The following is a 25,084-nucleotide window of genomic DNA, read 5'->3' as shown; positions in this document are numbered from 1 at the left end:
GTTGGTTGGCACAGCTCAGATATAATTTAAACCGTACATTATTGATGCAGTACACATAAACATATATATCCCATTTCCTGTTTTATAACATGCCCAATTTATGTATTGCAGCTTTCACTTTGATATATAACTCCCATCAATGTTTGGTCCACCTTCCTATTTCTGAGCTCCACCTCATATGATTCAGTGAAATCTTAGTGAAGTGGGTTCTGGAGAGATTAATGGTAGAAATCATCTCACCACGTTACTTATACTCTTCTCAAGCTTTATTGTGATATTTTCTCCAGATCTCCCGTTATGCTGATAGAGTAGAGAAGGACAATAATCTTTCAACAATGCTGTCTATTCCCTGCGTTTTGATCAGAGTGATGCTTGAAAAGCACAACAGGTCAGGCAGCATCCGAGGAGCAGGAAAATCGACGTTTCCGTCAAAAGCCATATCAATTCCATAATCCTCCAACCCTCTAACACATCAACAGGAGAAGGCCATTCTAGCCTTGGAGATGACAACATAGGAACACCAGAAAGACATCAGCCCATCGAGTTTGTACACCAGCAGGATGATGAGTACATTCACCGACACATGCCTCTTACACAGCAATTGGAGCAGATCTCTTACAGCCTTGTGCCTGTTAAACAGGAATTCAAAGAAAACGTAAAGGTTTTCGAAAGGGAAAAGCTTGTAATAATGGTATACATTAGGGACTAAAGTGTAAAATTAACTATTGCAATTTGAGGCAAATTGTTAGAGTCCATTGTTCAGGACATTTGCAAAGTTAAACCACAATCCATCAGAGTCAACATGGTTTTACGAAGGCTAAATCGTGTTTGAATTATTTGCTTGAGTTATCGAAAGATGTTACAAACACGCTGGTTCGTGGCAATCCTGGAGATGGAATATATCTGCTCTTACAGAAGGGATTGGATATGTTGCTTCTCCAAAGAGTAATTGGTAAGACCAGACAACATGGGTTTAGGAGTAATTTAGTAACTTGGATGGAGGATTAGTGAACCAACAAAATGCAGTCAGATGGAATAAATGTGTCATTTTCTTCTTGCAAATGTACCTTGTGGGGTGCCACAGATTTCAGCACGCATGCCTTAACTTTTTTTCATCAATAGTATTATTCGGTTGACGGGGTAGAAAATACTATAACCAATTTTTCAGATAACACTGACAACGGTGGGAAATTACTTCGGAATGAGGATGTAAGAGGTTTAAAAATGAATATGGATAGTTTTGGTGAATGGGCTAACACTTGGCACTGAAAATTAAAATGGATGACTATGAGATTATCCAATTTAGCCAGCGAAATAGAAAGGCAAATTATTATCTGAGTGGAGAGAAACTTCAAAGTGCTCAGGCGCAGAGGGGTCTGTGTATTCACGTGCATTTCACAGAAAACCTGCATGCAGCTACAGCAAGTAATGGGAAAGGCAAGCGTACCTTCAGTTTTTATTTGTAAAAGGATCGAGTAGAAAGGTAGGGAGAGTTGAAGTAGCTATGCAAGACATTAGCGACACTGCAACTGGAGTAGAGTTTGGGTGTCCTGATTTGCGGAAGGAAGTATTTGCATTGGAGGTAATTCAGAAGGGGTTCATTAGATTGATTCCAGACATGAGGGCTTTGTCTAATGAAAAGAGTTTGAGCAGTTCAGGTTTATAGTCTCATGTTTATAATAGATAATGGCGATCTGCTTTAAGGTCTGTAAAATGCTAAAAGTAATGACAGTGTAGATATGGAGTGGGTGTTTTTTCATGTGCAGCAATCTACAACCACAGACTAGAGTTTCAGGATGGAGATCGGCAGGAAAGTGGAACAGAGTCCGCAATGACAGCATCCATGATGGTATTCAGTGGTGGAGCAGGCTGGAGCGGCTGAATTACTGACTGATGTTCCTTGTTCTTATTTAGCCCTTCGAATGTGTTACACAGGAATGGGGGGAGAACTGGTTATCAAACAGGAAGCAGGCACTCCAGATAAATCAGTCTAAATCAGTTTGTCACACAGTGAAGTCACACAGTGACCACTGCTTTTTGCAACCTATATCAATGATCAGGAGTATGCAACAGATGTACTGTAACTACGTTTGGTGATGACTCTGTGATAAATAAGACATTAAATTATCAAGAGAGACAGGGGGAATATATGATATAATCTGACATTACATTTACAGGAAGAATGGAAGGGAGTATGTTACTGAAATAGAGCGCGATGACAGGGCTTAGTAATACTGTGCATTGGGGAGTTCACTCAGACCAGTTCAGACATGGGAGGTTTTGCTCCATCTCTCTGATGGTCTGCTTCGTGACATTCCCAGGGGCCGGGGGCTCTCACTACATACCGGATATTTTGATGTCGGTTGGCAGTGAGGACAGTGTTTTGAAACGTGTAGCAAGGGGATGGCCTTTAAGATACATTCATTTCTTTCTACATGGAGACCGATGATGAAGGGATGATCTGACAGCTTCTGAATGAAGAGGCTGTGGCTGTTGCTAGGACAGTGGGTATTCACCAACATTATGTACTGTGCATGGGCGGAGTGTAACATTAATGGAATGAGATGTCCTTCAGTTCCCTTCCATCTCATCAATGACATGGGGACCTGCAGAGCCATGTACATCATTGGGAATCCCGCTTTACTGGGAAAACAAGGATACGCTCGGCAGTTCTCTGCTGAGGGATAAAACATTGTATTCACCTCATCCACCATATATATCCTCCGTCTCTGAATGGTGACACTGATGTCGGAATACTGGGAAATTATGGATATGTCACCCAGTTTTGCCAGGAAAGTTCCGGATCATAGAAGTGGACTGAAACAATGACCCTAACAGCCACTGGCAGCACCGTCCTACCCTTGATGTCAAGCTGCAGGTCATGTTTTAGAAGCTGCTGTGTGACCAGCTCCTTGTTCAATCAGGATCTCCTCACACTCTGCTCCTGGGTTAATTTCAGCTTGGGAAGCTGGTCTTGGAAAACCCGGGGTGGATAGAGCAGATCCCTTTCCCCACACACACTCAATCCAAGGTTTCAGAGCTTCCCCTCTCTGCAGCCTCTGCTGCACTTGGTGTTCATGTTACAGACCCAGATGTTGTAAATGCAGTCCCCATGCTCCATCCAGAGTTGGGTCACCAAATCCTCCAGTCTCCCGAAATGTCTGAGGCAGCTCACAGCACACCCTCCAGCAAACCATCCCCAGCCCCTCAACTAAATTTTCAATAACAGGAGAGAGTCAGAAGCCCCTGAGCTACGAGAGTTATGCATCAGATGAGATCTCCGTAAAATATTTTACGAATGTTACCCAAACCTTTCCTTATTTTAACCGTAGATATGAAGTGTGAAGCAAAATATCATCTATGCAAATTATTTAGTTAAAATACAATGAAAGAAAAGAACAATTTGGGATACCTTGTGTGTTGGACCACTTACGCAAACAATACCTTGGTACACACGCTTGGCACAAAGAAAAACTCAGATGAAGATTCTTACATGTAGTTTTCCAATCCAGAAAGATACAATATAAGAAGAGAGCTCAGAGAGAATAGGAGCTAGGGATCATATATTGAAGCTTCCAACCCTTATGGGACCCCGAACAGCTTCTGAATACTGCAGCTAAAACAAAATGAGAAAACCTGGCGTGTGAGAGCTGGACGCTGCCCTTCCGTTGTTCCAACCATTTTAATAAATCCTAAAGGCCTCCTCATTTATTGACTTCAGACGTTTGTAGTGGGCAGTTCGGCACCTCTGCCTTTAAGACCTCTCTTCAAAAAAACCCAGAGAAAATAACCTTTTTAAAATGATAGTATTGTCACAACTCCGCCTTTGAAAAAAAAGAACAATCAATATGCAAAGGTGACTTCATTTTAAACTCCTTATTCTTACTGTTTCAGTAGACTACAATGCATATATATTGTATTGACACTAAGCATGCAAACATTCACAACTCCATTCTATTTCAGTCTGTTTACTCTGGCCACAGAACACCTCTGTCTTTCTTCATCCAAGTCTCGACAACTTGACAGCAAGTATGGTTTCTCGTCCTGTCACTTGTATAATTTCCAAATTGAATGGCAACAATAATAACCTCTATCTGAATAACCCGGACGTTTTCTCCCTAAATTTCACCTTAGGAATTATGATCGTATGTAGATTTGTTTCAGGCACATTATTTGCAAGTTAAATTCTGAGATGTTGTGACGTCAACGCCAATCTCAAGGCCCAATTGTGAAATATTTCTGTTGATAGTTTAATCGGAAACTCCACCCACACATTACATAATGGAGCAAATCTCATCTCTCCATTAGTCCTTCTCAATGAAATGTCTCCTCATGTCTCAGCTTACAAGATTTCCATGCTTCTGTACCGCTCAATGTACCTTTACCTGCTATTCCTGGCCCAGGCCAGTAAACCTTACTCTCACAGGTATATATTTTAAGATCTTGCACATTCTTCTCCATCCCTCATGGAAGCAAACCTTTGATTTATGGACCAATTCCTAACCATTAGCCGTTTCAGGTTCTAATCATGCCATTTTAACTCTCTGCTCTTCCACACGATTTCTCATGACAGCAGGAAGTGAATGTTTGAACTCCTCCAAAGTAAGAATCTCTCTAACAGTTTCATAGGTTGTTTTGTTTTTAATACACGTATCCACCTTTCAAAATTAATTTGTTTGATTCTTTCAAACTCAATATACATTTAACCAGGCATGCTGTTTTAGATTCCTGAAACACTGTCTGTAGGCTTCAGGCACAAGCTCATATGCATTTCAGATGGCTTTCTTCATCCCCTCATACTGACCAGATAGCACTTCCGATAGGGATACAACTATCTCACTCCTTATACTTACCAGCTTTGTTTGGATCAACTAAATCCGCTTGGTCACTGGCCACTGCATCCGTTTAGCAACTTTCTCAAATGAAATTAAAAAGGCTTCTGCATCCTTCTCATCAAATTTTTTATAATGCCTGGATGTATTTAAATAGATCCCCATCAGATCATTGGCTACTATAGAGTTGCTCATCCTCACTATCGTCCTCATTCAGCCTACCGACTAACTTCATCTCCACCCTGCTAAGTCGACTTTCCTAATTGCTATTTTTTGAAGTTGAAACTCTCTCTATTCCTGCTTTTCTTCGTTCTTTTTCTGTATTTCTTCTTCCTCTCCTTTTCTTTTAATTCTACTTAAAATCAAATTTCAAATTGTTTTAATTCCTTTTTGTGCTCAAGCTGCCTCATCTGCAATTGAATTCCAACCATTTCCAAAGACTCTGATGGCGTTCCACCAAAATTCAAACGCCAAGCTATAGCTGAAATTATCTCAAATTCTCACAAACACAAACCCAACTACATCTTGTCTGCCAATTCCATATAAAAAAAATTGCCTTGCTCACCTTTTGTAAAATCTCCAACTTCACTTTTTTCACACCCAGAGAACTCTTAGAGACAGAAAGAACCATTACTTTGCAAAGCACTGTTCAAACCATCCGAATTCAACGTACGGAACAAAAGGCACAAACAACTACCAAACGCCGCCTTTGAGCCCAACAATCTCCCTATGCACATTCTCCCCCTCCCCACGTGGGTTTCCTCTTGGTGCTCAGTTTTCCTCCCACAGTCCAAAGATGTGCAGGTTAGGTGAATTGGCCATGTTGAATTGTCCATACTGTTCAGGGATGTGTAGGTTAGGTGCATTAGTCAGGGGTAAGTGTGGAATAATAGGATAGGGGAATGGGTCTTGGTGGGTTACTCTTCGGTGGATTGGTGTGGACTTGTTGGGACAAATGGCCTGATACCACACTGTAGGGATTCAGAACCTGAACCCAATTTGGAATTATCGATTTCGAAACAGACAAGAGTCCCCACTTTGCTATGGACCAGACCAAACTGCCTTAAGATGGCAGCCTGGACGCCAACTTTGTCTTATAGTAAAGGAAGATGTGAAATGGGTATTCCAGATGTGATGCAGCTATTCAAACCACTCAACTTAAAGCAAAACACAATTGATTTAAACACTCAAATAAAAATACATGCAAAAAGAAGAGGTACGTAGAATAACAACTACTGGAAATCTTAACAGAACAATAGACATATACCTTCCACTAATGAACTGTTCCAATGTATGACCATCCCATAATCTCATCCCTTGGCAAAAAGACACATCCAAGGTCAGTCAGTCGTGCATGCAGTTCTCCAATCCAGGAGGAAACAGCATAAGGACAGATCTCAGAGAGAATAGCAGCTCGGGACCAATTACTGAAGCATCCAGCCCTTCCCCCAGCCCGCGAACCTGGTGATTGTTACAGCTCAGAAAAACTGTAAAGTCTGCTCTGTGTGAGCTGAACATTGTTATCATTATTTATATAAAAAAAAACCCTAAACGCCTCCTACGTTGTTTACTTCAGCCATTTTCAGGAGGCAGTTCGGCCTTTAAGATCTCTCTTCAAAGAAAAGGAGCAAATAACCTTTATTTTAAGTGACAGCATTGTCAGAGATGTTGGGTGCCTGGTCCTTTACAATAATACTCAACGGGCTTCCTCGTAATACTGACCACACGATCAGCTCAAAGAGACAAACACAGAAGTCAGACATTCAGTGGACAGGCGCAGATCAAGTTTCAAAGACGTGAGTCGAAGCTGCTGAAAACCCTATCCAACATGGAGCAGCACATGGGATACACCGGGAAGTGGACATCAGCACGACACAGATACCCCTTTCGAACATGGAACACCACATGGGATACACCGGGAAGTGACAACAGCCAGACACACACACCCCTTTCCAAAATGGAGCAGCACATGGGATACACTGGGAAGTGAACAACAGCTCAATACACACACCCCTTTCCAACATGGAGCACCACATGGGACACACTGGGAAGTGAACAACAGCCCGACACGCACCACCCTCCCACCGTCCATGGAGCACCATATGGGATACACCGGGAAGTGAACAGCAGCCTGACACACACCACCCTCCCCCATCCATGGAGCACCATATGGGATACACCGGGAAGTGAACAACAGCCTGACACACACCACCCTACCACCGTCCATGGAGCACCATATGGGATACACCGGGAAGTGAACAACAGCCTGACACACACCACCGTCCCCCGTCCATGGAGCACCATATGGGATACACCGGGAAGTGAACAACAGCCTGACACACACCACCGTCCCCCGTCCATGGAGCACCATATGGGATACGCCGGCAAGTGAACAACAGCCCGACACGCACCACCCTAGCCTCGTCCATGAGCACCATATGGGATACACCGGGAAGTGAACAGAAGCCTGGCACGCACCAATTCATTGTTTCTGAACTCCACAATGCCAGCACTCGAAACACGAGGGAGCCAAAAACCAAGGTCAGGGAAGATACAGAGGGGCAGAACGATTCACATTAAAGACAGAAACATACAGTTAATTAACTGAGATCGTGTTGTGGAAATATATAGAAAAAGACTGGGTAGTGGGATTAACTGTTGGATTGAACCCTTAGAGAGCAAAATTACAAGAATGTGAACATGAAATAAAGGTTTATTCAAATCAGTTGAAATGGTTTGTTTCATCAAATTTTGAATCGGCTTCGCAGACCACTTAAAGCAACATCAACTGGGACAAAGTGATGGACGAACGTGAGCTCTGCAGGCCATGCTATTGTATTGCTCAGTAATCTGGATTATCTGGCGAGCATGACGAGTATTGCTAACATTACTATCATATGGGAACGATGAATATATCAAATACATACAGTAGGGGAAGATTTCTATCTTCATTGTACCTGTATAAGGGGTGCGTGTGCGTGCTGGTGTGCGTGGTGGGGGAGGCGTGCATTTGGGGTGGTTGAATGTGAAAGTCATTGAGAGAAAATGCACTTGAAGGAAACCAGGTTAAATATAAACAACCGGCAGGAAATTGGATAATCTACACAGAGAGACTGAGGGAAGTTTCATGGACAGATGAGCTATAGTGCTTAAGAATATTCAAATATAGGCATTGCCAGACACAATAGCAATATAGCGTGCATAGGAATATAAGACGGATGGGATTTTGAGATGAGCTCGAATCAGATTTGTTTCTGCAGGTTTCAACTAGAGAGTGTCAGAAGCAGATTGTTGTCATCATTAAGTCTGTATTTCACGGCTCAAGATTCAAACAGCAGATGGGTTAAGCCAGTGAAGTACATTCTGGAGCAGTGAGTAGTTAAAGTTAATTATTCCTGAAGAAGGGCTAATGCCCGAAACGTCGATTCTACTGTTCCCTAGATGCTGCCTGACCTGCTGCGCTTTTCCAGCAACACATTTCCATCTCTGATCCCCAGCATCTGCAGACCTCACTTTCTCCTCAAAGTTAATTATGGTCAGGGCATGGTGTCAGGAATCAGCGCATGGCCAAAGGGATTACCAAAGTTGTAATTCGTCTGTGTCAAACAACACCTGCATGTTTCACCTCCCACCGCCACCGCCACAAACCCCGCCCCGCCCCAAGCCATTCATCACGCTGATTTGGAAGTATACTGCTGTTCCTTCACATGTCGTTGTATCAAAATACTGGCATTGTGAGTCAACCAACAGCAAATGGACTGCAGCGATTCAAGAAGACAGCTCACCCTTACCTTGTCAGGGGCAAATAGAGATGAGCTATCAATGCTGGCCAGCCAGCAACATCCAAGTCCCACAAATGAATGAAAAAAAATGATGTTGGCCAGGGATGGGATGGAATCCCTGTGAGGAAATGGAGGTTGTAAATACAATAGAGGGCAATGACCTCCACAATCCCAATATTTAAGTAACAAGGGGAGAGAGACGATGGTTCACATCTGAAAGTGAGTAGGTCAACGTAGAGACCCTGAGTAACACAGCCAGATGCATGGAGGGAAACAGGAATTGAACTGGATTCAAAGTATCACCAGGTGGTAAGAAGTGTAGACTATATGAACGAACAGAAATGCAGTCGGAACTGGTTTATAGAGAAAATATCTTGACAGTGAGACTTACCAGGGACACCAACGATAGACAGGAGAGGATAATAAATATATTGAATAATGCGAAGAGCACAATAGATCCGCCACGATAATGACAACTGATCATAATATGTAGAAAGATACGAAACAGAATTGAATAAATCCCTGTCCATTGCTGGAACATTCCAGTTTAACGTTCTTAGATTTTGATCCATTATTGGAACATTCCAGTCGAATGTTCTCAGATCCTGATCTCTCTTGCCCCTCTCTCTGGAGCCACTGATCCCTGTTAGTGCTGTCGGTGATACTCCTGTATATACTGTGGAATAACATGTTGACCGAGCCCATTTATCAGTAAAAGATAGAAACTCTCCACTGGAATAATTATAATCCATGGAGGCTGACATTAATCACAGTCACTGAACAAACAGGTTCAGTTAACCTTTTCCTTACATTACCTTTCATATCATAATAAAAGGGAATATTTACTCAGTCTGGATAGAATGGTTGAGGGTGACTGACGGACAGACTATAAATCTTTCAATCTTTCTTTTTACCATTTCCTTATATCGGGGAGAATTTCCAGAGCGGTGCAAGGCTGTATAAGTTCAACTCTGTTTGAAGTAAGAGACTGGGATAAAATAACTGACCAGCTGCATAAAATGTCTGGTAGGGATATTTCTGGATACACTAATTCAAGGGAGAAAGTGAGGATGGCAGACGCTGGAGGTCAGATTCGGGAATGTGGTGCTGGAAAAGCACAGCCCTTTAGGCAGAAACCGAAGAGCAGAAGAATCCACATTTGCTGTGTCAGCCCTTCATCAGGAATCAGGCTTATCGCCCAAATATGCTGAAAGATAAACGGGAAGGGAATGGGCATGGGGGAAGGTAGCTGAGAATGTCATAGGTAGGTGAAGTTGGGGGTGGATGTGATATGTCGGAGAGGAGGGTGGAGCAGAAAGGTGGGAAGGACGATGGGCAAGTAGGACAGGTCATGAGGCTATGCTGAGTTGAAAGGTGAACGTGTGGGAAAGGAAAAAGAGGAAACTAGTGAAATCCACATTGCTCCCGTGTGGTTGCAAGGTCCCAAGATGGAAGATGAGGATTTCTCCCTTCAGGCATCAGGTGGTTAGGGAGTGCTGGTGGAGGAGGCCCAGGATCTTGGCAGAGTGGGAGGATGTGCTGAAATGTTTGGCCATGGGGCATTGGGGATGGTTGCTGCGGGTGTCCTGGAGATGTTCTCTGAAGTGTGCCGCATGTTAGCGTCCTGTCTTCCCAATGGGGAGGAGACAACATCGGGAGCAACGGATGCAGTAGGTGGTGTGTCTGGAAGTGCAGGCAAAACTCCGATGGATATGGAATGATCCTGTGCAGCCTTGGGCGGAGGTGAGGGGGGAGGGGGAGGTGAGGACGGATGTTTTGCAATTCCTGCGGTGGCAGGGGGCAGGAGTTGCGAGGGGAGAGTGTCTTGGTGAGGTAGTCACGGAGGAAAAGGTCTTTATTGAATGCAGATAGGGGTAGGGAAGGAACTATATCTCTGGTGGTGGGATCTGTTTGTTGGTGGCGCAAATGGGGGAGGAAAATACATTGTATCTGGAGATTTGGTGGGGTGGAAGGTGGGGAACAGGGATGTTATTTTCATGTTGCATTAGCAGGGATGGGATTCGAAAGCAGAGGTGTGAGAAGTGGATAAGATGCGCTGCAGGGCATCGCCGACAATGTGGGAGGGGAAATTGCGATTATTGAAGAAGAGGGCCATCTGAGATATACATTGGATTCAGATTGTGGTACTGTAAAAGCAGGCCAGATCAGGCAGTATCCAAGGAGCAGGAAAATCGATGTTTTGAGCAAAAGCCCTTCAGCAGGAGTCGGACTCTTGCCCGAAACATTGACTTTCCTGCTCATCGGATGCTGCCTGACATGCTGTGCTTTTCAGACCACACTCTAGACTCTAATCTCCAGCATCTGCAATTTTCACTTTCGCCTACTCACTAGGTTCAGCCACTTCTGTAATACTGCCTTGAATTTTGTTCTCCCTGCTATAGAAAATATGTTGTTAAACTTGAAAGGGTGCAGTAAATATTTACAAGTATGTTGCTGATGTTGAGGTAGCGAGTGATGTTGAGCTACATGGAAAGCTGGAGCTATGTTCCCTTGAGCGTTGAGTCTGAGGAGTGACCTTACTGAGGTTTATCGCTGTGAATCCCAATGCTCCAGGATGAGCAACGTCAAAGACCAGGGCAATAGACAAGACAGTTATTCACAAAAAACTAGACAATTCCTCATGGGACAAGTTGCCAAAATATGCAAGTAGACTGAAGACTGGGACTGGCCGGAGGATTCAGAATTTGGAAGGTCCAATCACAAGAATGAGAACAAAAATAAAGTCATTGCCATATCGACTGGAATGATCAGTTATATCACATTCTCAATCCACCTCAATCCACCTGACACCATAAATCCGGAGGAGATATCTGTTCAGCATGAAGCACGGTGCAGACCAGGCTCGTGTACTGCTGAACACAAACCTGCAATCGTTCCAACGGGGAACACTGGGCAGACCATAGCAGTGCATTGATCTATAAACCCAGTTCAGAAATGTTTTCAGTATGGAGCACTGTGCAGTCCGCACTGATGTACTGTACAATGAAATTACAATCTACCCAGAGTGGAAAGATATGCAGACCAAAGCAGTGCATTGATCTATAAACCCAGGTAAGACATGTGACCAGGGTGTGGAACTGTGTCCACCACCCCAGTACATTGTTCAGTAACACTGTTTTAAATCACTGTCCAGCGTGGGGAAACTTGCAGCCCATGCTGGGATTGACAGAATGTGCAGCTCCGATCCATTTACCGCTCCATATCTACACTGTGTCATTATAAGGGATACTGTGGGTGTGAACATGACTGCCAGAGAGCGATCGCCTGGGAATCTGTTTAAATACCAACAAATGGGAGGAGTTTGGGGTATATACAGAGCGGGCGAAATTGAGAGACAATGCCTTGGATAGATGTGCTCCCAGGTTCCAGAATGTTGAAATGTAAACTTTTCAACAGTATCCTGCAACATAAGCTAGTGTTTCCAGGAATGATGGGTGAACGGGATATTGCTGTGAGGTCAGATGATGGAAAGTATTGGATGACTAATTGTTCTGCAGCTTTGTAACTTGGAGAAGGGTCAGCACAGATTTCGATTCATTGGGCTCAATGTAACAATAACTAGTCTCAGTGACATTTTCTTTGAGTGTGACAGAGGGATCGTCTGCACGGAGTCGTGTTAGTTTCCTGGTATTATCTTCCTAAACTCACCACATTAACTACCCAGCCCACCCCATGGCGTCCCTCTCATTCAATGCCAGCTGTTTCTCCCACCCATCATGGCTGGAGGTACTCACCATCGCCCGGATATCCCTGGATAATACATGATCCCTGGCACTGGTGCCATCTTTAAAAGGCCAAAGGGCATACAGTTCAGCTTTCTCGGTTCTGAGCTGTCCTGCACAGTTTACCTCACCATGGCAGTTAAGGGGCAAATATACGATGGGTTTGTCGACAGGCGCAAGGAGGTCCAGGTTGATGGCCTAGTACAGAGGGGGACCATTCTCTTCCCAGAGGAGGCCACACCACCAGACCCATCGAGCTTGGTCTGAGCTCACCACCCAGCTCAGTGTAGTATCTGCGGTCTGAGGAAATGTCCAGCAATACAGGACAAGCATCAATATCCTCCCCGCTCTGTCAGGATAAGGGTCACTGTATTCTCTCTGTTCCCTCACAGTCACTGTTTATCTGTTATAGCACCAACTCCCGAACAAGGCTCATGGTCCACCACCCTCAATGCATCTCCTTCTCTGTTTCTCCCCACACCCCACCCTCTCTCTCTCTTCTCTTTTTCTGTCTCCCTCCACTACCCTGCCTACACTAACAACATTGCATGAACACATCACTGTGGACTGACTCCCTCCGGACACCTCACTATGTCCACCCTCCCTACCTGCACCAGCATTAAGAGCAAGGCCACCTGCCTGTGTGTATATTTCTGATGATGTCCAAAAATTCCTGTGTTGGCTGTATAGAGTGTCATAGACAAGGAAGAAACTATGGTCTCATTCGATGTAACGGCACTGTTCACCTCTATCGACAAAACAGTAGCAAGAGAAATAATAGCCAACCTGCTGGACGTACAGAACAGACAACAAGACGTTGAACCTATCAACAAAGACGGTATACTCAAACTACTGGACCTGTGCGTAACAACACACTTCACATGAAATAAACAAATATATGAACAAATCAACGGCACACCCATTGGCTCACCCATCTTTGGACTCATAGTAGAAGCGGTAATGCAAAGATTAGAACAAACAGTCTTCCCGCAAATTCAACCCAATCTCTGGGTCAGATATGTAGATGATACCTTTGTAATCATTAAAAACACAGAAATAGAGAACACAAACCGGATCATCAACGCCACACTCACAGGAATCCGATTCCCTAGAGAGGAAGAAAAGGACAACCAACTCCCATTCCTCGACGTGATGATACAGAGAACACCGAATGGAGAATTCACCACAAAGGTATACAGGAAAGCCACGCACACAGACCAAGTCCTCAGCTATAAAAGCAACCACCCCAACACAAACAAAAGAAGTTGCATCAAATCACTGATCCAAAAGGGCCACTACACACTGCAGCACACCAGAACTGCAAAAAGAGGAAGAAGAAAACCTCTACAATGTATTTGCCAAAAACGGATACCCGCGCAATTTCATCAACAGATGCCGAAGGGAAAGACAACAGAATGAGGACATGCCACAATCCAAACGAGTAGCCACACTACCATACATCAAAAACATTTCTGAACTGACAGCCAGACTACTGCGACCACTAGGACTCATAACAGCACATAAACCAACAGCCACTCTCAGACAACAATTCACCAGGACGAAGGACCCGATACCCAGCATGTACAAAACCCCATGCAAGGACTGCACAAAACACTACATAGGACAAACAGGAAGACAGCTAACGATCCGCATCCATGAACACCAATTAGCCACGAAACAACACGACCAGCTATCCTCAGTAGCCATACACTCAGATGACAAGCCACATGGGTTCGACTGGGAGAACACTACTATTATAGGACAAGCCAAACAGAGAACAGCCAGGGAATTTCTAGAGGCATGGTACTCATCCACAGATTCAGTCTATAAGCACATCGACCTGGACCCAATATACCGGCCACTGCAGCGGACAGCTGGAACTGACAACCGGAAGCGGCAGATACAAATCACTATAAATGCCGAGGAAACATCACAGAAGTGCTTCACAGGAGGCTCCCAAGCACTGAGGTTGTCACCGAGACAAGGGACGAAACGTCTGCAACACAAATTCCCAGCTCGGCAAACAGAACCACAACATCCCTATCTCTAACTTGCCTCAGTCTCGACAACATGCCTTATCTCAGTAGTCTGCTCCTCCAATGACCGAACCAAACAGAACTGAATGAGAAGCTTTAGTTTGATCCAACTAATCCATGCTGATCAGTGTCCATTAAAGAGTTGCTTTTGCCTGCATTTGACCCATATCTCTTCAAACCTTCTTCTCTCCATGTACGTGCCCAAATGTTTTTCACGCGTTTTAATGTACTTTTCTCTGCCATTCCCCCTGGCCGTTCATTCAATATGTGCACGATCTTCTGCGTGAGGAATGTTCTCCTCAGATCCCTTTTAACTCTTTCCTCTCCCACCTCACATTTATGCCTTTTAGTTATGGTCACCCCTACCTGGGGTAAAGATCTTGGCAATTTAACTTATGTATACCCCTCATGGTTTTATAAACTTTTAATAGATCTGCCCTCAGCCACCTACACCCAATAGAATTATGAAGTATAATGATGCAAATATCTCTGCCATGGTAACCACCACTACTTTGCTACAATATGCTGGGATATTCTTCTGCAACGGGGAACTCTTTTCAAGACATCACTGTTCATTTCCCTATGTTTCCTAGTCTTTATCCACAATATGCTTTGACATGAAATTTCATTTTGGATCTCACCCATCACTTGTGGTTCCGCATATGAGGGGCCCTATTGTCTCTGTCGTTGCTTTTTTGTACTTGTGTGCTGGAGGATCTCTTTGGATTCTCCTTAACCTTTTCTGAGATCTATCTCTTACTCCCCATTTTGCTTTCCAGCTTATCAAGCCTCTCCTTGTAAGTCACACCCTCCAGGAGCAGTAACGTCTTCGTCAATCTTTGCTCCTTGTACAGTTTCAGAAAATGCTTCAGAAATCGGGATGATCAGAATTCTACGCAGTACTCCAACTGGGGACCTAGCAATGTCAGATACAGCCGTATCATGGTGATCCAAAATATGTCCTCAATGCTGTGAGCCATGAGGGCAAGTGTGCCTAATGCTGCATTCACCACCCTGTCCACTTGTGATACCACTTCCAAGGAATAATGTAACTGTACCCCTTGGTCTCTCTCTGCTTGACAACACTGCCCAAGGCCCCTACCATTAACTGTGTTATCCTCCCTGATTTGTCTTAACTAAATCCAACACCTGAATTGAACGCCATCTTTAATTCCTTGTCCCACTGTCCCTGTTATTCAAGAGCCCCTTCGATAACTATATTTCCTGCCCACTATATCACGGATGTTATTATCCACAAATCTACTAACAGTGACTCCTGTGTTCTGTCTGTGTTCTTGGTCACCTCTTCAGCAAATTCAATTCATTTGTGAGACATGACTTCGTATGCACAATGCTGTGTTGACCATCCGTAATCAATCGTTACTTTCTGAAATGCATGTCACCCCTATCCAGCAGAAACGCTTCCAACAACATTCGCACGACTGACATCGAGACGAATGGTCTTTAGGTCTCTGCCTTTCCGTTGGAGCCTTTCTTAAATACTGGCACAACATTAGCTACCCTCCAGGCTCCCAGCTCTTCACCTGTGGCTGTCAGTGATTGAAATATCTGTGAGGGACTCCTTAATTTCGTCCCTAACTTCCTCCAATATCCAGGGACAAACTTGCTTAGTTCCCAGAAATTGTCTTGATTTTATGGATTTTAAATCCTCCAGCACCTCCTGCTCTGTAATGTGGACTCTTCTGAAGATATCACTGTTTATTTCCCTGACTTCCCTAGCCTTTGTCACAGTAATGTGATTCTTTTTTATTTAAGATGTCACCCATCTCCTGTGATTCCACACATTAATGGCGCCATTGATGTTTAAGGGGCCACATTTTGTCCAGAGTTAATCTTTTTGTTAATATTCTTGTAGAATCTCTATGGATTTTCCTGAACCTTGTTTGCCAAAGCTTTTTCAGGTCCCAATTGGGCCTTCCAGATTTCCCTCTTAAGTGTATTAATCCGCCCGCAATGTTCTCCAGGGGAATCCCTTAATCCAGCTGGCTATATATGATATGTGCCCACTTTGTCTTGACCATAACTTCAATATTCCCAGTGATTCAGTGTTTCCTACTTGTGTCGGCATTGTATATCACACTAACAGGAATATGCTGGCCCTGAACTCTCATTTTCTCTTTTGAAAGCTTCCCATGTGTTTGAGGTCCCTTTAAATGCAAATAGCCTCCAAACATCAACTTTTAAAATCTCTTGACAAAAACCTTCTGGAATGGGGCAAGACCAATTTTTGATCTTTAACTTGTGGACTAGGCCTATCAATTTTTCATAGCTGTTTTCAAACTAATAGAATTGTGATCACATTTCCAAAATGCTCCCCAAGTAACACCTCATGCACTTTTCCCTGTCTTCCTTCCCAAAACGAAGTCAGGTTTTACCTCTTTCTCCAGTCGGGTCATTTACATATTGATGATCGAGTTTTATTGAACATACCGAACAAATCCCTCCCATCCAAGCTCAGAACATTTTGACAGTCTCAGTCTCGGTTTAGAAAGTTAAACTCCCTGACCGTTACAGCCCTATCATTCTTACAAATATCTGAGATGTCCCGACAAATTTGTTGCTCAATTTCCCGCTGACTATTGGGGGCCTGTAGTACAGTCATATCAAACTGATGACCCATTCTTATTTCTCAGTTCCACTCGTATATCTTCACTGGGCGATCCCTAGGAATATCTTCTCTAAGTGCTGCAGTTATGTTTTCACGAATCTAAACCTCCACTCCGCCACCTCAGTTGCCTCCCCTTGTATCCTTCCTGCAGCAGTTGTCCCCTGGAATATTGAGCTGCCAGTCCTGACCCTCCCTGAGCTGTGTTTCTACAATACTTACGGTGTTCTCGTCCAAAGCTCCCATCCATGCGTTGGGTTCGTACACGTTCCCTGTCAGGCCTTTCCCATTAAAATAAATGCAGCTTAGTTCATCAGTTTCCCCTCATTGCCTACTGTGCTCTTGCCTGCCTTGTCGAATAAAATGACTGTCTTGAAATTTTGTCCCAGTCTCAACCTTCAGACTGCAGCCTGAGACCATCCCCCTCACTGTGAACAATACCCTCACCTTTCATGTCATCTGCAAACCTGATAATGACACATTCTGCTTTCACATCCGAGTGTGTAATGTACATAATAAGCAACGATGGTGCCTGAACAGATCCCTATGGTACACCCACTGGTGAAAGGCTTCTCATCACAAACAACCCTCCAATTGTCGATCCAATTTGCCAACTTGCCTCGGACCCCATGGGCTCTTCCCTTTTGAACCAGCCTTCCTTGTGGGATCTTGTCAAAGGCTTTCATGAACTCCATGCAACCCACATCATCTGCACTGCCCTCAGTAATATTTTTAGGCATCACTTCAAAAAACGCATCTGAATTCAGCAGACAGTATCTACCTCTACCAAATCCGTGATGGATTTCCTTAAAAGATCCTGCCTTTCCAAAAGTTGATACATCTTGTTCCTCAGAATTGTTCCCAATAATTTCCCTCTCCCTCCTGTCAGGCTATCTGCTCTATAATTGGACAGGCATATGGACGTACATGGAATAGTGTAGGTGGATTGGACATCAGATTAGTATGACAGGGCGGCGCAACATCGAGGGCCGAAGGGCCTGTACTGCGTTGTACTGTTCTATGTTCTATGTAATTACCTGGCCTATCCCTGCTGCCCTTCTTGAACAAAGGAACCGCATTCACTATCCTCCAGTCATTCGGCACTTCACCTGTGGTCAGCAAAGTATTACATATATCAGCCCTGGCCCCAGCAACCTTCTCCCTTGCCTCCCATAGCAGCCTGGGATATATTTCATTGGACACTGAGGATTTACCCATCTTTACACCAGCGAAAGCATTTAATACCTCCTCTTTGTTGATCTTAATATGTTCGAGAACCTCACCATCCCGACTGAAATGCCCAGCAACAATTTCTTTCTCCTGTGTCAATACAGATGTGAAGTATTCATTCAAAACCTCACCTTCTTCCTCTGGCTCCATGCACAGATTTTCCCTATGGTTTCTAACAGGCCCCACTCTTTCCCCAGTAATCCTCTTACTCTAACTGAACTGGTAAATTCCCACGTGGCTTTTGCAAAACACTATCAGCCACAGATATTTTGTGACCATTGTTTGATCCTCATTTTAAGGACCCCCTTGCAATCTCCATACTTGTGAATGGCTTCACCTGGTTTTAGTGCACTGTATTTTCTTTATCAAACTCACAATATTGTTGATCAGTATTTGCTGGATTTGCTGCCTTTGTCATTCCGTCCGCATGAACACACTGGCCCTGAATTTTCACTCTATTACTTTAAAATGTTCTCACTTCGCAAATGTAGACCCACACGCAGATGGTTCTTCCCAGCCCATGTTTGCAACATCCTGTCCAATGATCTTGATACTGATAGGAGACTCAGTTGTGAGGGGGACAGACAGGAGAATGTGTGGCGGCATAAGAGACCCAGGATGGTGTGTTGCCTCCCGTGTGCCAGGGTCAAGGTGGCCTCTGAACAGTTGCAGTACATTCGGAACGGAGATGCTGAACAGTCAGAGGCTATTGTGCACAATGGTACAATTGACCAAGGTAGAAAAAGGGATGGGGTCCTATAAAATTAGTACAGGGAGGTCAGTAAGAACTTTCAAAGCATGACCTTAATGACAGTGATCTCTGCATTACTCCCAGTGCCACGTGCCAGTGAGGATAGACATATAAAGTTAGGCCAGATGGATGTGTGGCTGAGGAGCAGATGGATGGCACAGGATTTTCAGTTCTTGGAACATTGGGTTCTCTTCTGGCGTAGAGGTGACCTATACAAGGAGATGGGTTGGACTTGAACCAGGGGGGCATCATTATCCCTGGGGGGAGACTTGCTAGTGTTACACCGGAAGGGTATAAACTGGTTTGGGAGGAGATTCGGACTCTGAATAAGAGAGGGACCATTGACTAGTCCGGGGAAAAAAACATTAGCCATCAAGAGCAAGTTTCCTATTCAGAATATCCAGAGGTTCAGTAAAGGAAGAGAAAAGATTTCTGGTTTAAAGGGCATTTATTTCAACACACGAGACCTGACTTTTAAGGCAGACGAGCCCAGAGCAAGGATTGGTTCTGGGGACTGGGATATTATAACCATAACAGAAACATGGCTGAGAGAAGGGTAGCCCTGGCAGCTCAGTGTTCCAGGATACAGAAGCTACAGGCGTGACAGAAGGACAAGTAAGTGAGGAGGGGGAACTGCCCTTTTGATAAGGGAGGACATAACAACAGTGCTTAGAGAGGATACTCTTTCGGGATTATCAAATAAGGCCATATGTTTGGAATTTATCAACAAAAAGGGGATGGTCAAACTGTTGGGACTGTGTTATGACCCTCAAACAGCCAGCAGGTACGAGAGGAGCAGTTGCGTTGAGAGATGAGTGAAAACAGTAGGAATAATAGAGTAGCATTGTTTATAGATTTTAATTTCCCTTGGATTGACTGGGCCACCCAGAGAGTTAAAGACCCGTACGGAGTGAAATTTGTCAAATGTGCCCAAGAACATTTCCTACATCAAGATATAGACGGCCTAACTCTACTCAGGGGGGTACAACACTGGACCTCCCCTCAGAAAACGGCGTCAGGCAAGTGACTGAAGTGTCAATCAGAGAGCACTTTGGGTCCAGTGACCACAACTGTCTGAGATTTCACATAGTTATTAAAAAACATCGAACAAGTCCACAGACGAAGGTGCTAAACTGGAGCAGGGCTAGTTTTGGGGCGATTAGGCATGATCGAGCAGAGGCCGATATGGTGAAGTGAAAAATCACACAACACCAGTTTATAGTCCAAATAGATTTGGAAGTGCTATTGATCATTCCAAAAGATGCAAGACTTAATCTAAATTTGTTTAATATTACATTCTATTACTTCAATCCTTTTGCTTTAAATTATGTGCCTTATGACTGTGTTCCACAACCACCGCTGAGGAAGCAGCGCTCCGAAAACTAGCGCTTCCAAATAAACCCGCTGTACGTGCTGTTGTGTGACTTTTAACTTTGCTTATCCCAGTCCAACATCGGTATCTCCAAATCATGACTACCATCGATTGGGTGAGACTGTTTGAATAAAAAGGAACGACTGGCAAATGGGAGGCTTTGAAAAGTGTGATCTCAAGAATCCAGGGTCAATATGTCCCTATTAGGGTGAAAGGAAAAGCTGGCAGGTTTAGGGATCCCTGGCTGATAAGGGATATTAAGGCTCTACTCAGGAAAAATAAGATGGCATACATTGGCTTTAAGGCTTCTGTATCTACATAACCTCTTCCAATCCAAAAGACACAATCAATCTTTGGAGACCACACAATCCTCTCAGGTTCCTGCCGCACTCCCGATCTTTAGAACTCACTCCAATGCCTGTGGCTGTCCTGATCCAGTTCCGACAAAACCCACCGTCTGTGTAACATCCTCCTGTCACCAGCACACATCCTGTGAATGTAAGCTCCTCCAGTCTCTCCATCCATCTACTCAACTCCATAATCTTCTCCAGCTCTGACATCCCAATCTATGTAAATGTCACCCTCCCCTACAATCCTTCCCTTGACCAAACTGCAGGAGCTTACTAATGCTCATTTTTTTCCCGAGAAAATACCTCCAAACAAAATTGCTGTCCTTATCTCTCAGAAAATCTGTCAGACTTCACACCCTCCATATCCAAATAAATTCCAGAACCTTAGCCTGCCTATATCTATAAACATCTTCAGTCTGACTAGCCTGCATACGTCTGTTTGTTCTTCCAATTTGTATAACCCTCTTTTTCTCTGTGATATGCTCCTAAAGTACTCTGTCTGTGTAAACCACTCCATCCTCCCAATATCCTAATCCCTGTAAACTGCTCCATCCCTCCCAACCTCCACATCTCCATTAACACCTGTAGGCTCCACATTTCTGTAACCTCCTTTGTCTCTCCTGGTGAAACCATGTCCAATCCCCAGAACCCTCAGAACCAGGGTCGTCTGCTCCGGATCAGACGATTGCTGCCTCTGACATCCCGAGCAACACGTCCTATCGAGAACATAGAACATAGAAACATACAGCACAGTAGAGTCCCGTTGGCCCTCGATGATGCGCCTTCCCAAGCCCATCGAACCTGCACTAGCCCACTATCTTCCATATGCCTATCCAATGCCCGTTTAAATGCCCATAAAGAGGGAGAGTCCACCACTGCTACTGGCAGGGCATTCCATGAACTCACGACTCGCTGAGTAAAGAATCTACCCCAAACATCTGTCCTATACCTACCACCCCTTAATTTAAAGCTATGCCCCCTTGTAATAGCTGACTCCATACGCGGAAAAAGGTACTCATGGTCAAATGTATCTAAACTCCTAATGATTTTGTACACCTCTATCCAGTCACCCCGAGACCTTCTTTTCTCCAATGAAAACAGCCCGAAGTGCCTCAGCTTTTCCTCATACGATCTTCCTACCACACCAGGCAACATCCTGGTAAACCTCTTCTGCACCCGTTCCAGTTCCTCCACGTACTTCCTATAGTATGGTGACCAAAACTGCACACAATACTCCAGATCCGACCGCACCAGAGTCTTATACAACTGCAACATGACCTCAGGACTCCGGAACTCATTTTCTCTACCAATAAAAGCCAGTACGCCATATGCCTTCTTCACAGCACTATTTACCTGGGTGGCCACCTTCAGAGATCTGTGTACATGGACACCAAGATCCCTCTGCTCATCCAGACTACCAAGTATCCGACCATTAACCCAGTGCCCCATCTTCTTGTTACACTTACCAAAGGGAATCACTTCACACTTACCTACATTGAACTCCAGTTGCCACCTTTCTACCCAGCTCTGCAGCTTATCTATATCCCGCTGTAACCTGCCACATTCTTCCGCACTCTCAACAACTCCACCGACTTTCGTATCATCCGCAAACTTGCTCACCCAACCTTCTAGCCCCTCCTCCAGGTCATTTATAAAAATGACAAACAGCAATGGTGCCAAAACAGATCCTTGGGTAACACCGCTCGTAACTGCACTCCAAGATAAACCTTTACCATCAACTACTACCCTCTGTCTTCTTCCAGCCAGCCAATTCCTAATCCAAACCTCCAACTCACCCTCAATGGCATACCTCCGTATTTTTTGCAGTAGCCTACCATGGGGAACCTTATCAAACGCCTTACTAAAATCCATATACACCACATCTACCGCTTTACCCTCGTCCACCTCCTTAGTCACCTTCTCAAAGAATTCAATAAGGTTTGTGAGGCATGACCTGCCCTTCACAAAACCATGCTGACTATCCTTGATCACATTATTCCTATCCAGATGTTCATCAATCCTATCCCTTACAATTCTCTCTAAGACTTTGCCCACAACAGAAGTGAGACTCACTGGCCTATAGTTACTAGAGTTTTTCCCTACTCCCCTTCTTGAACAAGGGAACCACATTTGCTATCCTCCAGTCTTCTGGCACTATTCCTGTTGACAACGAGGACATAAAAATCAAGGCCAATGGCTGTGCAATCTCCTCCCTTGCTTCTCAGAGGATCCTAGGATAAATGCCATCAGGTCCGGGGTACTTATCTATTTTCACCCTTTCCAGAATTTCCAACACCTCTTCCCTACATACCTCAAAGCCATCCATTCTAATTAATTCTGACTTAATAGTCACATCGGCAACAATGTCCTGTTCCTGAGTCAATACTGATGAAAAGTATTCATTCATTGTCTTTCCAATCTCTTCAGCTTCCACGCACAACTTCCCACTACTATCTTTGACTGGACCTTTTCCTTCTCTGGTCATTCTTTTATTTCTGACATACCGATAGAAAGCCTTTGGGTTTTCCCTAATCCTACCAACCAAGGACTTTTCATGTCCCCTCCTTGCTGCTCTTAGCTCTCTTTAGATCCCTCCTGGTTACCTTAGAACTCTCAATCGGCGCAATTGAACCTTCACGCCTCATCTTTACGTAGGCCACCCTCTTCCCTTTAACAAGGGATTCCAATTCCTCATTAAACCACGGCTCCCTCACACGACACTTTCCTCCCTGCCTGACAGGTAAATACTTATCAAGGACACTTTTTTCGCTCCTCCTTGAACAAGCTCCACATATCGATTGTGCCCTTCCCTTGAAGCCTACTTTTCCAAGCCACGCATCCTAAGTCATGCCTCACCGCATCATAATTTCCCTGCCCCCAGCTATAACTCTTGCCCTGCAATGCACACTTATTCCTTTCCATCACTAGAGTAAAAGTCACTGAATTGTGGTCACTGGCCTCAAAGTGCTCACCTACCTCCAATTCTAACACCTGGCCTGGTTCGCTACCTAGAACCAAATCCAGTATGGCCTCACCTCTTGTTGGCCAGTCTACATATTGTGTCAGGAAACCCTCCTGCACACATTGGACAAACACCAACTCATCTAACGTAATCGAGCTACAGCTTTCCCAGTCAATATCTGGAAAGTTAAAGTCACCCATAACAACCACCCTATTACTTTCACTCTTCTCCTGAATCATTCTCGCAATCCTTTCTTCTACGTCTCTAGGACTATTAGGAGGCGTGTAGAAAACTCCTAACAAGGTGACCTCACCTTTCCTATTGCTAACCTCAGCCCAAACTACCTCAAATGGCGAGTCTTCATCCATCATCCTTTCCACCGCTGTAATACTATCTTTGACAAGCAATGCCACACCTCCCCCTCTTTTACCCCCACCTCTGACCCTACCAAAACATTTAAAACCTGGCACCTGCAACAGCCATTCCTGTCCCTGTTCTACCCATGTCTCCGTAATAGCCACAACATCGAAATCCCTGGTAGCAACCCACGCTGCAAGTTCACCTACCTTATTTTGTATACTTCTCGCATTGAAGTATACACACTTCAAGCCACCTTCCTGTTTACAGGCACCCTCCTTCGAGATTGATGCCATGTTCCCAACCTCCCATCATTCAAGGTCTTGCACCCGAAAGATACTGTTCAGGTTCCCATGCCTCTGCAGATTTCGTTTAAACCCCCCCAAAGAGCACGAGCAAACCTCCCCCCAAAAATACTTGTGCCCCTAAGGTTCAGGTGTAGACCACCCTGTTTATAGAGGTCCCACCTTCCCCAGAAAGAACGCCAGTTATCCAGATACCGGAATCCCTCCCTCCAGCACCATCCCTGTAGCCACGCATTTAACTGTTCTCTCTCCCTACTCCTCGACTCTCTATCACCTGGCACGGGTAACAAACCAGAGACAACTGTTTGTGCTAGCTCTGAGCTTCCAACCTAGCTCCCTGAAAGCCTGCCTAACATCCTCAGCCCTCTTCGTTCCTATGTCGTTGGTGCCAATGTGGACCACGACTTCGGGCTGCTCCCCCTCCCGCTTAAAGACTCGGAAAACAGGATCAGCGACGTCACGTACCCTTGCACCTGGGAAGCAACATACCAATCGTGAGTCTCTCTCGCACCCGCAAAACCGCCTATCTGTGCCCCGAACTATCGAGTCCCCAATAACTATTGCTCTGCTCTTCTCCACCCTTCCCTTCTGAGCAACAGGGACAGGGTCCGTGCCAGAGGCCTGAACCCCGTTACTTACCCCTGGTAAGTCGTCCTCCCCACAAGTATCCCAAACGGTATACTTGTTCCTGAGGAGAACGACCGCAGGGGGTCCCTGCACTGGCTGCTTCCACCCAGT

At 44.7% G+C, this 25,084-nt stretch overlaps 1 long non-coding RNA gene across 2 annotated transcripts in view; it reads right to left on the bottom strand.

Annotated features, from left to right (window-relative positions):
* LOC122552415 (uncharacterized) overlaps window positions 1–25,084 on the bottom strand; it is a 93,274-nt gene that overhangs the window by 34,720 nt on the left and 33,470 nt on the right. The window contains exon 5 of one of the 2 annotated variants that reach the window (XR_015759051.1): window positions 258–629. The exons of the other annotated variant lie outside the window; for it this stretch is intronic. This is a non-coding gene — a long non-coding RNA (uncharacterized LOC122552415). Of the gene's footprint in view, window positions 1–257; window positions 630–25,084 lie in introns of those variants that run through there. 2 annotated transcript variants of the gene reach the window in all.

This window comes from Chiloscyllium plagiosum, unplaced genomic scaffold (genome assembly GCF_037043375.1).
Source record: "Chiloscyllium plagiosum isolate Xiang-an unplaced genomic scaffold, Cpla_swu_hap1 HiC_scaffold_13, whole genome shotgun sequence".
Taxonomy (NCBI): Eukaryota; Metazoa; Chordata; class Chondrichthyes; order Orectolobiformes; family Hemiscylliidae; genus Chiloscyllium; species Chiloscyllium plagiosum.
This window is presented reverse-complemented; position numbering and strand designations above follow the sequence as displayed.